The 14,523-nt window shown below is 38.6% G+C and overlaps 1 protein-coding gene and 1 pseudogene across 3 annotated transcripts in view; one reads left to right on the forward strand and one right to left on the reverse strand.

Annotated features, from left to right (window-relative positions):
* Nucleotides 1-14,523, forward strand: part of LPGAT1 (lysophosphatidylglycerol acyltransferase 1) — a 115,743-nt gene that overhangs the window by 42,439 nt on the left and 58,781 nt on the right. The window lies entirely within an intron of this gene.
* LOC112828434 (cyclin-dependent kinase 1 pseudogene) lies at nucleotides 1,846-3,534 on the reverse strand (annotated as a pseudogene).

A 14,523-nucleotide genomic window follows, 5' to 3' on the forward strand; every position in this document is an offset into this window, starting at 1 on the left:
CAATAGATTTAAAAGACTTGCATAATGCGTCAGTTTAAAATCTGTATCCTTGTGATGGTAATATTAGCTAAGTATAAGCCAGGCCCTCCTGACTTTTTCAGGCACTAAATGCTCACAACAGTCTTACCAGGTTGGTGTAAGAATATCTTCCTTTTGTAATTGGTGTTGAAATTCAAACACCGAGGGTCACAGTTACTTCTCCTTAAGCACTGAATTGATGTTGCCACAGGTAGTCATTATTGACCTTTATATAATATTCCTAGAGTCTCTTAATCTTCCCTACCCGTATGCTCTTTTGTTTCTGAGGCATGAAATCTCTTTCCAAAACTGCAGCACCTGAAAACAATGTCATAGCTAGGGGTTTCTGCAGGAGATTAGGAAAAATTGTTGCTTCAAGGGAAATATTTGTAGTTCTGTAAATTTGACGAAATACCACTTCCTTGAATCTCTACCCTTACAGAAAACAACAGTTCAACTGGAATTTTAGTTCTTGAGTGCTTCACAATAGATTGCCATCAGAGTGAGGAGTTACTGCATGATGTTAGGTCCACAACATCATGGACATGAATCCAGGCAAGGAGTTTTCAGTACAGCATTTTGATTTTTATATGGAATACCATTAAATGTAAATATTATTAAATACTTTAAACTCAGCAATCTGGTAGTACTCTAAATTTGATTTCTGGTCTTATTTCAAAAGATCATATATAATTGAGTAGTTTATTTAGTATATGAAGTATACTCGTTCATGCACACATATCCATATGCGCTATTACAGAAACACATGAAGCAGTATTTGCAGTGTTTGTAGTGGTCATGACCATAGACTCTGGAGTCAGAAAGAGCTGAGTAAAATGCTTCCTACTTTCTTTTTATGTTTGCCTGATATTTCTTTGCCCATCCTTTCGTTTTCAAACTTTCAAAATTACTTTGATTTAGATGTATGTCTAGTAATTAACATGGAGTTAGGTTTTGCTTTATGAGTAAATTTGGTTTCCTTTTTTAGAACATCTGTTTAATTTTAATTTTTATTATTTACTTATTTGAGAGAGAGAGCACGAGTAGAGAGGAGGGGCAGAGGGAGAGGGAGAAGCAGACTCCCTGCTCAGCAGGGAGCCTGGCGTGGGACTCAATCCCAGGACCCTAGGAACATGACCCGAGCCGAAGGTAGACGCTTAACCAACTGAGCCACCCAGGCGCTTTATGAGTAAATTTGTAAAGCTCTTTGTTTTCATATGAGTTGAATCCATTTGCATTTATTCATATGTCAGATATGCTTTATCTGGGCTCTGGCATTTTATTTTATGTTTTCTGTTTCTTTGTTTGTTTGTTTTAAGATTTTATTTATTTATTTGACACAAAGAGAGACACAGCGAGAGAGGGAACACAAGCAGGGGGAGTGGGAGAGGGAGAAGCAGGCTCCCCTCTGAGCGGGGAGCCCGATGCGGGGCTTGATCCCAGGACCCTGGGACCATGACCTGAGCCAAAGGCAGACGCTTAACGACTGAACCACCCAGGCACCCCTTATGTTTTCTGTTTTAGGTCTGTCTTTCACTGTCTTGTCTGCTTTTCCTTGCTGTTTTGTTGTGATATTTAGGTTTGTATTTTAGGTTTGTTTTGTATTTTATGATATTTAAGTAGGTTTGTATTTTAGTCTTGTTGCTTTATATGTTGTTCTTAGTTCTCTGTTGATAGTAACTCTTACTTCTTTTCAAGGAACAGAGGTAAAATTCTGTTTAAATCTTCTCTTCTCTCTTCCCCTTTTCCTTCTCCATCACCCAATCTTAGTCATTATCAGTAGTATTTATTCACAATAGTATTTGCATTTGTAATATTATGTATGCTTGTACTTCTAGTACTTAATATGTGAGCTTTAAGACTATCCATTGACTCCCAGCTATTATATCAAGGTAATCAGTAAGCTTATTATACTTTCTGCTCTCTTTGTCCCAATTTTTTATCATTTGCATTTATACATTGTCAAGGCCTATAATATTTATGTTCTATTTATCACCCTTATCTCCTTCTGTTTTAGTCCTAATTCTTCAGTTAAATATATGTATAATGCTCACCCAAGCACTTTTGCAGTTTTTCCCAGTCATTCTTTGGTCGGCTGAAGTTCATTCGCTAGTAATTTCTCCATAAAGAATAATGGGAATGATATGGGAATATTATTCTTAACAAACATGTTTAAAACTTCCTGTCTTTGTTGCCTTACATTTGAAGGACAGCTTAGCAGATAATAAAATCCTTGGTTCACCTTTTCCTTGAATATTACGGGTGTATACAAATGTCTTCTGACATTAAATGTTGCTGCAAAGATGTGTGAAGCCCATATATTTTTTTTTCTATAAACATATACAGAATTATATTTAAATTCATATGGAACAATATTTACATTTTAAGTTACACTTTTGAAATCAGAAGATGAAGTACAGCTTAAGTTTACAACAAAGAAAAGAAAAATACACAAAACAAAAACAGACAAAGTTAGCAGTAAAAATATAGCTATCTGTTCTTGATACGTGGAAACTCTTTGTCAGAAAGCTATATCTTCTTAATCTGATTGTCCAAATCATTAGAATATGGATGATTCAGTGCCATTTTGCCAGAAATTCGTTTGGCAGGATCATAGACTAACATTTTCGAGAGCAGATCCAGGCCATTTTCATCCAAGTTTTTAACATGGGATGCCAGGCTTCCTGGTTTCCACTTGGGAAATGTATTCTTATAGTCCTGTAAAGATTCCACTTCTGGCCACACTTCATTATTGGGAGTGCCCAAAGCTCTGAAAATTCTGAAGAGTTGATCGATTTCTGAATCCCCATGGAAAAGTGGTTTCTTGGTTGCTAATTCTGCAAATATGGTGCCTATACTCCAAATGTCAACTGGAGTTGAGTAGCGAGCTGACCCCAGCAATACTTCTGGCAATCTATACCAGAGTGTTACCACCTCATGTGTGTATACTCTAATAGGTATTCCAAAAGCTCTGGCAAGGCCAAAATCAGCCAGTTTAATTGTTCCTTTGTCATCAATCAATAGATTTTGACATTTTAAGTCTCTGTGCAGAACTCTTCTGGAGTGGCAAAACACAATCCCTTGTAGGATTTGGTACAAATAACTCTTAACAAGTGAAGAATCCATGAACTGACCAGGAGGGATGGGATCTAAGTATTTCTTGAGATCCATGGAAAGGAATTCAAAGATGAGATATAACCTGGAATCTTGCATAAGCACATCTTGAAGACTGACTATATTTGGATGACGAAGTTCTTTTAATAGAGAAATTTCCCAAATTGCAGTACTAGGAACCCCTTCCTCTTCACTTTCTAGTCTGATTTTCTTCATGGCTACCACTTGACCTGTAGTTTTGTGTCTACCCTTATACACAACTCCATAGGTACCTTCTCCAATTATTTTGGTATAATCTTCCATAGTTAATCAGCAGATTTGGTAGATCCTCAGCAACTCTACCCGGCTTATTATCCCGCGACAAAAGCGGCAGCGTCGCTCTTGCCTCAACTTCCGAGAGCCAGCTTTCCCATATATTTTTTCCCATATAAATGATTTGATCTTTTTTGCCTATCTGCCCAAAGGTTTCTTTCTCTCTAATATTTAGTAATTTTACTAGGATATGCCTGTATAGGATAAGCTGGCACATGTGTGCCCTTTTATTATGTAGCTTTAAAACTTTTTATTTCAGGGAAGTTTTCTTTAATTATATCTTTTTTTTTTTTTTAAAGTCTCTTACAATCTTTTGAAGATTTTTTTTTTATTTATTTCTTTGAGAGAGTGAGAATGAGAGATAGAGAGCACGAGAGGGAAGAGGGTCAGAGGGAGAAGCAGACTCCCCGCTGAGCAGGGAGCCCGATGTGGGACTCGATCCCGGGACTCCAGGATCATGACCTGAGCTGAAGGCCGTCACTTAACCAACTGAGCCACCCAGGCGCCCTTTAATTATATCTTTAAATATTTATTTCATTTGCTTATTTTGGTTTTCTCTTTTGGTGACCCTAATTTTATGTTTGAATCTCCCTTTGTGTATCTTTTTTCAATCTGTCATTTTCTCTTTACTCACTTTAAACACTTTTTCATGTAGTGTGTGTTTGTCTTTAATGTCTCTTACTGTGTCTTCTGTAATGTCTCTTCTCTTTGTTCTCATTTCAGTTTCTTCTTCATTTCTGTGATGGTTTTGTGTATTCTTCTGTTTCTTTCTTGAGTTCTACCAGTTCATGCTTTCACTATTCCTCTTGTCTAGACATTTCTTCCTTGAGCTCTTACATTTATGCTTTGTGGTTGGCTTCATAGTGGTAGTGACTACTGATTTTCTTACATTCATGCAAGAATATTTAGTTATAATTTTTATCTTATCGTAATATTTTTCTAATGAGCATTCTTCTAGAGTTGGTACACTATGCTGCTCATTTCTGCCATTTTTCTTATGGTATCTCTAAGTGAATGCTGTGCCAGTTACCTTTTTATTTTTTGTACTTTAACGAATTGGATTTTTCTCAGTCAGCTATTTGTAGGGGGTATGGGTAGGAGGGCCAGGGTAGATTTCAGATTTCTGCCTCAGAGAAAATCTTTTTACATGTGGCACCTGGGTGTGCTTCTCTGTGTTGCCACAGGTCCTCTGCTTCTCCAAGCCAGACTGAGCCTAGGTGGCTTTCTGCTACCACTTTTGGACTTCCCACTCCTTCCTTTGCAGCTGTGACTAGAGGGACCCATGCCAGTGTAAACCCCTCTCCTTAAAGAAGTGCATTTTTACTGTTGTTTTTGGAGATCTGCCACTACTGGGCAATCCTCATCACGTGCCACATTCTGTCTCGGCTCTCCACTCCCATCATAGATTCTTTCTGATATCAGCCTTATTTGGTCTTAGCCCTGATTTCATGTATTCTGGAGTTTTTATGTTTTTGTTTTTCTCCCAGGTTTGCTAAAAAAAAAGGAGTTTTGTAAAGTTGTTTTTTTTTTTCTCTTCTTGTTGCTGTGTGTATTTTTTAGGAAGATTCGTGTCCAGGTTCATATCAGAAAGTACAACACAAGATTTTTATTCAACTATGTATTTATAATTCAGATAGCTCTGTCACCATTCTGCTGTACTACTAGTTGATTATTATAAACTGGAGACCAGTTTTACCACCTAATTCATTTCCTTTTTTCTTTTTCTTTTTTTTTTTTAGTAATCTCTACACCCATGTGGGGCTCAAACTCACAGTCCCAAGATCAAGAGTCCCATACCCCTCTGCCTGAGCCAGGCAGACACTCCTCTGATTTTTCTTTAAGGTCGGTCCAAAAGCAAAAAATAGCCTCCCCCATTTTTTTTTCTTGTAGAGGTTCCCAAACTGTTTTGATTCTTGGACTGCTTGTCAGTAGAGTCTAGTTAAGACATCCACTCTGTTTCCACTTGGCTACAGTAAAAAAGTGTCACCAAAATGAATGGAAGTGAGTGACCTTTGGTACTTCAGTAAGGAGTATGTATGAAATGTAATCTCAATACTAGTCTCTACAATCTGGTCTGTGGATCATCTTGAAAACTTGAAGGGTGACCAATGCCCCCCCAGACTTTGATAAATACAGTTATAGTATATTACACATATTAAATATATTCAGCATATGTATAGTATATCTTAGTTATATATGAAGTATATTATATATTAAATATACTGTATTTATAGTTTATTTGTTATAAACTAGTTTTAAGAGTTTCTTTTCAGAGTTTGCAAACTAGTGGCCATATTCAGCCACTGATGTGCTTGATTTGGCCTTTGCACTATTTCAGCTTTTTTTTGATTAGATGCCAACATTTCAGAATTAGGGAGATTTCACAGAACATAAAAAATAAAACCAAAACTTCCTTGAGAAATTAGAATTCTGGCTCTGCTGGGCCCTCATTCCTGTCTGGCAGAAGTTTGCTGGAGTTAAGTGATGGCCACCTCCTTCAGAGGGATCCTCTGATCTCTAGTTCACCAGAGATACCCCACTGCTTCCTTGTCTTACTGTGGCCCTGCTTTGCTCATTTACATTACTTGCCTAGACCCCAGAGGCATAGGTGATGTTCATTTTTAAAAACTCAAATAACAGTTACTGGTGTATTTCTGTTAGGCATATGATAGTTGCCTTACCAGTGCCTATAAGCTCATGAGCTCTACCATTAAAAACTGAGTTTGGGGCGCCTGGGTGGCTCATCGTTGGGCATCTGCCTTCAGCTCAGGTATTGATCCCAGGGTCCTGGGACTGAGCCCCGCATCAGGCTTCCTGCTCCACGGGAAGCCTGCTTCTCCCTCTCCCACTCCCCCTGCTTGTGTTCCCTCTCTCGCTGTGTCTTTCTCTGCCAAATTAAAAAAAAAAAAATCTTTGATAGGAACTGAGAAATGAAGTGCCATTACTAAGAACGTGGTCACAAGGTTTTTCAAATTTCATGTACTATATTACCAACTTGGTGAAATAGTTCCACTGTTGTACACTTGTTAATTAGTAGAAATTTCATGTCTTCTGATTTTAATCATATAAAATCTAGGTTATTTTTTTAAGATTTATTTATTTTAGAGAGAGCAAGTGGGGGCGGGGGCAGAGGAGTCAAGCAGACTCCCCACTGAGCATGGAGCCCGGCTCCATCTCACCACCCATGAGATCATGACCTGAGCTGAAACCAAGAGTCTGCCGCTCAATCAACTGAGCCACCCAGGTGCTCCATAAAATCTACATTATTAAAATTAGTTGCTTCTCTTTGCTTTTCATGTTTTGAAATACAAAAAAACAAAGCAAGCCCAGTTGATTTCTGTATCTTTAAATTATAGTACAAAACTAGTATTGTAAAAAGCATGCATAAATTTTAGTTGTGAGGTTATACTTTTTCTTATGGTTTAATAGATCTGATGAAGTTTGCTAACATAACACTTTTTCCAGACTTTTTTTCTTCTCATTAAACTTTAAGAAACCTTATGAATCATGTACATAAGATGTATTTTGCATATGCTATTAATTTGAAGCTTGCATTATTTGGCATTTTAAGGGAAAAAAACATCTGTAAATTTAAACACATCAAGATGTTTCTGAATCATCAGAAGACTAAACTATGATCAGTATAGATTTAGTGTTAAGAATATATAATATATATTTAAACTGAAGTATAATTCACATACCATAAAATTCACTATATTAAAATGTCACCCATATTGTAGCAGGTATCAGTACTTCATTCCTCTGTATGGCTGAATAATACTCCATTGTATGGATAGAACACATTTTGTTTATACATTCATCAGTTGATGCACATTTGGGTTGTTCCCACATTTTAGGTATTGTGAATAATGCTATGAACATTCATGTGCAAGTTTTTGTGTGAACATATGTTTTCAATTCTCTAGGACCTAAGAGTCAAATTGCTGGGTCATATGATAATTCTGTGTTAAATTTTTGAGGAACTGCCAAATTGTTTTCCATAGCAGCTGTCCCATTGTACATTCCCACCAGCAACGTAGAAGAGTTCCAGTATCTTTGTTTTCTCACTAAGACTTACTATTGTCTAGACTTTTGTTGTTCTTTTTTTTAATACTTTTTTTAAAGATTTATTTGTTTTATTTGAGAGAGCGAGAATGAGAGAGAGAGAGAGTACATGACGGGGGGAGGGTCAGAGGGAGAAGCAAGATCCTCGCTGAGCAGGGAACCCGATGCGGGACTCGATCCTGGGACTCCAGGATCATAACCCGAGCCGAAGGCAGTCGCCCAACCAACTGAGCCACCCAGGCGCCCCATAGACTTTTGTTGTTCTTTTAATTTGGCCATCCTAGTGGATGTGAAGTGGTAGCTCATTATGGTTTAGATTTGCATTTCTCTAATGATTAATGATGTTGAGCATTTTTTTATTTCTTCATTAGCCATTTGTAAATCTTTGGAGAAATGTCTATTCAGATCCTTTGCCCATTTTTTAAAATTAGGTTATTTGTCTTCTTATTGTTGAGTTTTAAGTTTCTTTCTATATTCTGTATACTACACCTACCTATTTTTTCATTGGTTGATTTCACTGGATGACACTTTTTGGTGTCAGATCTAAGAAACTATTGCCCAATTCAGTATCATGAAGATTGTCACCTATATTTTCTTTTGAGTTTAGCATTTATACTTAGGTTTTTGATCCATTTTGAGTTAATTTTTCTATATGGTGTAACATAAGGGTCCACACTTCATTCTTTTACATGTGGACAGCCAGTTGTCCTAGCATTGTTTGTTGAAAAGACTGTTCTTTCCACATTGAGTGGTTTTGGCACCCTTGTTGAAAGTCAGCTGGGATTAATGGGAATCAATATGAATTAATATTCATATTTGGGTTAAGGGACCCCCTCTTACCTCTTTACAGAGGAGATGCTTTGTAGTTATGTGTTTGACTAGTAGTTGTCTTAGAAATATGGTTATAAGGAATAATTATTTCCAGTTTGTTCTCTCAAGAAAATATGACATTAGTTGTAGAAGTATTTTGTGTGATAGATCAATCAAATATTTATCGACTACCTACTGCCAGTTAGCAAAGTTACTAATCTGTAAGATACTGTGCCAGAGAGTGTGATCTAGATTAATTCCAACCAAAAGGATTTTTGGCATAGTTTTTATTTTTGATAGATGGTTTTGGGAATAGTTGAGTTTGCTGTCACCTATGTTTCCAAAGTGCACTGTGAAAAGTTTTCTGAAAAATGAAGATCAGTATGCACATTTTCCCTTAATATGTGGTTTCATTTTTTTAAGGTTAGTTGAGTTCTTTGCAGAGAATAAAATTAACTGGAAGCCAAATTTATTTTGTAGAATAAAATATAGATTACATGGATAAAGAACAAGGGTGTCGTTTGAGTAAGAATTGTGGGCTGTTTTTATGGGTAGAATAAAATTGCTTTTTGTATGTGAGAGACTGAGTTGGGCAGTCATTTTATTTTTACTTATTTTAATTTTTTATTGAAGTATAATTAACATAAATTATATTAGTTTCAGGTGTATAATATAATGATTCAACAAATTCTATACATTATTCAGTGGCTATCATGATAAATATACTTTAATCTCCACCTGTTTTACCCATTTCCCCCCCAGCAGTCATTTCAAAACTGATATCATTTAAAGCCATTTTAAACCTCAGATACTTATATACAGATGTATTTTAAACAGGTAATAGATATTGCTAAGTAAGTGTGATGTTAGAGATAGCATGATATATTAGAAAAAAAGCATTGACTTCTGAGTAGTATGAGTTTGGTTCTTGCCACCGCCACTTGCTAATTGTGTAACTTTGAGGTAGTTATCTATCTGAGCCTCCATTTCATCATTGGTAAAAATGGAGGTTATGTTTATCTCTTGTGAAGCCTAAATGTAAAGTGAATAGCATGGTGTTTTGTATTCTATAAAGAACTTAATAGTATCATCATTATTATGATTATGATTATGATTATATTAATGCCTAGGAAAACAACTCTGTTAACCTCTGGGGAAAGGTATGTCTAAATGAATAAAAGCTAACACGGTTAGCTTTTATAGTCTGAGAAATACATTTGAGGATACTCAAGCTTAGCTAATAGTATATAGCTCAATACAGTTCTGCTTTAATCAATCAATAAAAATAATTTATCATTAGTAATTTAAGCTATAGTCCAACTAAAATATTAACTAACATTTATGTTTGTAAATTATGAAATCTTCAAAGCAATTTACGTTTAACTATCTTCTAATTAATTCAACCACCTATTCTGATACGGACTATTTGAGTGCCAACTCTGCCAGGCACTATGCTGGCGGTGGGGGGACAGTGGCAAATAAAACAGCACAGCTCCTGTTCTTCTGCGGTTGACATTTCATGCGGGAGACGACAGGAGTCACATGACAACCACATGATCACAACTGGGAAAAGGGCTGCAAAGAACAAGTGTAGGGGCTAGGAGAGTAAGTAACAGAGGGCCGAATCTGGGGACAAGTGGTTTCAGGGAGGAATGGCTTCCTTGAGAACGTGAAACAGCTGAGGAGTAGATAGGAGTTGGCTAGGTGATGCTGGAGGAGGAGTAGCATGTGCAGAGGATGAAAAGGGTTGGTCATGTTTGAGGAACAAAGGGGGCGCCAGGTTGGCTGCAGTAGGGAGTGAATGAGGAGGAGAGGAGCAGGGTTGGGGGATGGAGGAGAGCTGAGGAAGCCAAATCCATTGAGGTCTTGTAGGGCCTGTTAAGGATTTTGAAATTTATCCTAAGAGGAAACAGTTGAAGGATTTTAAGTCAGAGAATGATGGAATCAGACTCATATATCTATAATTCTATACTCTGCCTGCTTTGTGGAAATGGATTCGAGTGAGGGTATGCAGGGGCTGCTCTTGGGAAGATTCTCAGTTTATCCAGGTAAGGTAACAGTTACCTTTCTAGCTGATGGCAGTAGAGGTGGAAAGAAGTGAACTGATGGAGACTTTTATAGGAGGAAGACAGTCAGGACTTTTTGAGTCCTGGGACATAGAGGATGCGTAGAAGGGCAGGTGACAGGGATGACCATGAAGTTTCGGTGTGAGCTGCTGGGTAGATAGGGAAGCTCAGAGAGGAGGCAATGTTGAAAGGAAAGAGAAAACTTTAGCGTGGATGAGAAGCATCTAAGTGAAGCTCGGCAATAAACACGGACACACCGTCCAGAACTCAGAGGAGAAACTGAGCTAGGAAGATAAATTGGGAAGTTACCCACGGTAGGTATTTAAAGCCCGGGGCTGGAGGAAATCACCCATGGAGATTGTAAGGGCCTGTAAGTACCAAGGGATCAGAGGCCCAGGATCACACTGAGGAAATGCCGACATTTGAGGTGAGGGAGAGTGGGATGGTGGAGCTTCTGAGACCGGGTAGAGGAGTAGAAGGAATGCCTGCCCCAGGAGTGTGGTGGCAGAAGTCAACAGTGTTTCAAGGGAGGGGCTGGAGGATTGCTGCTGACAGTTTATGTTTTGTAAGATGAGAGCTGATTTATTATTCTTCTACTGCATTTGGCAAGAGCAGTTTCTTCGAGGTGGTAGAAGTGGAAACTGGATTGGAGTGCATTGGAGGTGAATGATGAATGGGAGGAGGTCAAATGGAAATGTGAACGTATGACTTCCCAGAAGTTTGGCTCTGAAAGAATAGAGGGTGATAGGTGCAAGAGAGAAATTGGGTCAAGAGAAAGCTTTTCAGGTTTTTTTTTTTTCTCCTTAAATTTTTGAGATGGAAAAGTCTAGATTTTGAACCACTTAGAGTAGTACATGATGAAACCCTGGTCATTTACTTACACGACTCAAATATTTAGGGAACTATTCTTAGAGGAGATTGAATGCAGCAACACTTAGCAGAGTTCGATACATTTCGTGGAAAGCACTTAGATGTTGGCTCTGGTGGCAGAGACAGGCAGCGATACAGTGCCCGCGTAGTTTGATTCTGTTCTGAATTCTTATTTACGAAGGCTGCTCTCCCTGCCCCTCTGCATTCTCTCAATGATATTCTTCCTGTGCCCCGATATTATAACAAAATTCAAATTTGAAGATCTAATTGACCTTATTAAACAATTTGTGAATCAGGCAGCACCCCATCTAGCAAGCAGAGAGGTGTTCCCAGGATATGTACAAAAATTGAAGGATTTTATGGAAGGTGGGGGGCAAGAAAGCTATTAGCAAAAGAAAAGCATTGTTCCAGGCAAAGCCACTTTCTGGGGAGAAGGCAAGGTGTCTTTTTTTTTTTTTTTTTTTTTTTTTTTTAAGGCAAGATGTCTTATACAGATTACCTCATCTTTCTTTGGGGGATGGAGAGGACCCAAGCGGCAGACTCACTGGTGTGGATTGAAAAATTGCCTGGCTGACCAGGTTACGATGACATTTCTGGGGGAGGTTGGAACTACAGTTAGATTACATATTAAGTACTGGTTTGGGAACTCGGTCTAAGTGACATCCCTTTGGGGCCTGTGGTGTGTGTGTGTGTGTGTGTGTGTGTGTGTGTGTGTGTGTGTGTGTGTGTGTGTTTTAACACCCTCAAATCTGTTCTTCAGTTTCCTTGAAAATTTCTACCTACTCATCTAAACTCATGACATCCTGAAAGAGGACTTGGGCTGCTTCCATTTTGACCTCAAACTTTTTAGTTGGGTTCTTCTTTCCAGCTTGTCTCTTGGCTTAGGTGGAAGATCCTGAGGGCAAAGCATCCCCTGATGGGGACCAGAACCACCCCTCAAGCAACAAGGACAGCCCTGGGCCAGCGAGACCCCATCCGCGATTGACCCCAAGAGGATGATCAATTTAACCTTCACTGCCTATCTGCTCGTTACCCACCCAACTTTGCCCTGTATTTTCCTTGCAGAAACCGGAGGTATTTTCAGCATTTTGGAGACGGCCTTTGAGACGCTAGTCCACTGCCTTCTCAGTGTTGGCCTCACTGAAATACATTTGTTTCTTATTTCACCACCACTCATTTCTCTGCCTTTGGGTTTTGTCAGTGGCCAGTGGCTGAAGCTGGTCTGTTTGGGATCCCCGGAACCAGGTGCTCTTGCTCTCCTTGGATCCCTTGCCCCCCTCTGCACACCGCTACAATCCCACTACTCCACCCACTAGTCTAGCTTCCACTGTTCCTTTCTGTCTGAGCCTCTTTGGCCTCTGCTCTGTAACTGTGGTTCCTAACCTTTGGGCTGCAGCGCTCCAGAGTTCTCTCAAGGTGAGAATCCATGTACATATTAAGTACCATCTGTGGATGAATAAATAATATGTCTTGTAAATATGTGTTAATCTTTTTCAAATATATGTAGCTGCTGTTTTAATTAATAAATCCCGTAAAAGCATTATAGATGTTTTGTTGTTGCTTTTTGTGATGGATATTTTCACTCAATGATAAAAGAACTGTATAGATATCTGCCGTATTTATTGACATTAAAAAAAGACTATTCATGCTTGAAACAGGACATACTGCCCTACGACATAAAGCATTCACATTTCCACTTCACATATTTCACTGTTGCTTTACTTTTGCTCTTCCTGTCTCTTCAACTAATTTGTCAATTGCTTAAGGGCAGGGGTTATAGTTCTTCCTTTTATCTTTCTGTAGTGGTTGGCCAAGCCACAGCACCTGGGCCAAATCCAGCCCATTGCCTGTTTTTGTTTTTTTGTTGTTGTTTGCGTGTGTGTGTGTTGGGGGGGCCACATCCAGCCCATTGCCTGTTTTTGTTTTTTTGTTGTTGTTTGCGTGTGTGTGTGTGTGTGTGTGTGTGTGTGTGTGTGTGTAAATCTCCAGCTCCCCGTTTTTACAGATGACCATTTACAATCAACCTGATGATAGGAAACACTGTGAACCCTAATTAAGTGAGATGTTATCCCTCCCAAGAAAGAATACCATTCTTCTCATTAGTGGACCCATATTGCAAAAAGTTGTATTCAGCTTTATATTTTGAATTTTGTCCATTAAAAAGGTATAGAAATATGTTGGAAAACAAATTTGTCATGTAAATAGCTATGTAATATACTCAACTTTGCCTCTTGGCCTATATAGCCTAAAATTACTGTCTGACCCTTTACAGAAAAACTTTACTGACCCCTGCCTTAGAGTAGTCATTCTCAAATTTGTCTGCACATCTGAATTATCAGAGGAGCTTTAAGTATGTATGTTTTCCTCTGTCCTGGACATTCTGAGTCAGTACACTGGGATGGAACCTGGGAACCTATATTTTTAATAAACTGTATGGTTGTTTGGGAATCACTGCCTTTTGATGCATTTGTAAGGTTAAACTCCCAAGAGCTAATGAAATGGATATTGGATTAGATGCCAGAGGACAGCTTATTATTTTCTTATTTCAACATTTATGGACTGTGGGACCTTTTCCAAGTAGTGACTTGTTCTGCAGGTTTTTACAAAATTTCTAGTTCATTTGTTTATAGATAGTTTTGCTCTATCCCCTACAGCAATACTTTTACCTTTTGGGGTTCTAAGAACTGCTCTTAGAATCTAATGAAAGTTATGCCTCCCCCCCAAAAAACTGCACCTTTATTAATTTCCTATGACTGCCATTAGCAGATTAATTCAGAAGCTAACAGAAATTTATTTGTTCACATTTCTGGAGGCCACAAGTTCAAATCAAGGTGTCAGCAGGGCCGCACTCCCTGCAGAGGCACTAGGTGCCATTCATTGCCTCTTCGAGCTTCTGGTAGCTCTAGGCATTCCTGGGCCTGTGGCTATATCACTCCAATCTCTGCCTCTGGGACACATTGCTGCCTCCTCTATGTCTATTCTCTGTGTGTCTGTTAACAAAGGACATTTGTCATTGATTTAGGGCCATCTGATAATCCAGGGTAAGCTCCTCTCAAGATCCTTAATTTAATCACATCTTCTACCCTACAGAGTAACATTCACAGGTTCTAGTGACATGGATACCTTGGGGGGGTGGGGGGGCATTTGGGGGCTTACCACAGCACCTTTGCACATGCTCACAGTTTTACAGTTTCAAGGAGTTCACAACTCTCTGAAGTCTGCATATGGACTCCATGGACTTCAGGTTTGAACTTGATCAGTGAGAAGC

This window comes from Callorhinus ursinus, unplaced genomic scaffold (assembly GCF_003265705.2).
Source record: "Callorhinus ursinus isolate GAN/ISIS: 27379988/994484 unplaced genomic scaffold, GSC_fseal_2.0 scaffold13, whole genome shotgun sequence".
Lineage (NCBI taxonomy): Eukaryota > Metazoa > Chordata > Mammalia > Carnivora > Otariidae > Callorhinus > Callorhinus ursinus.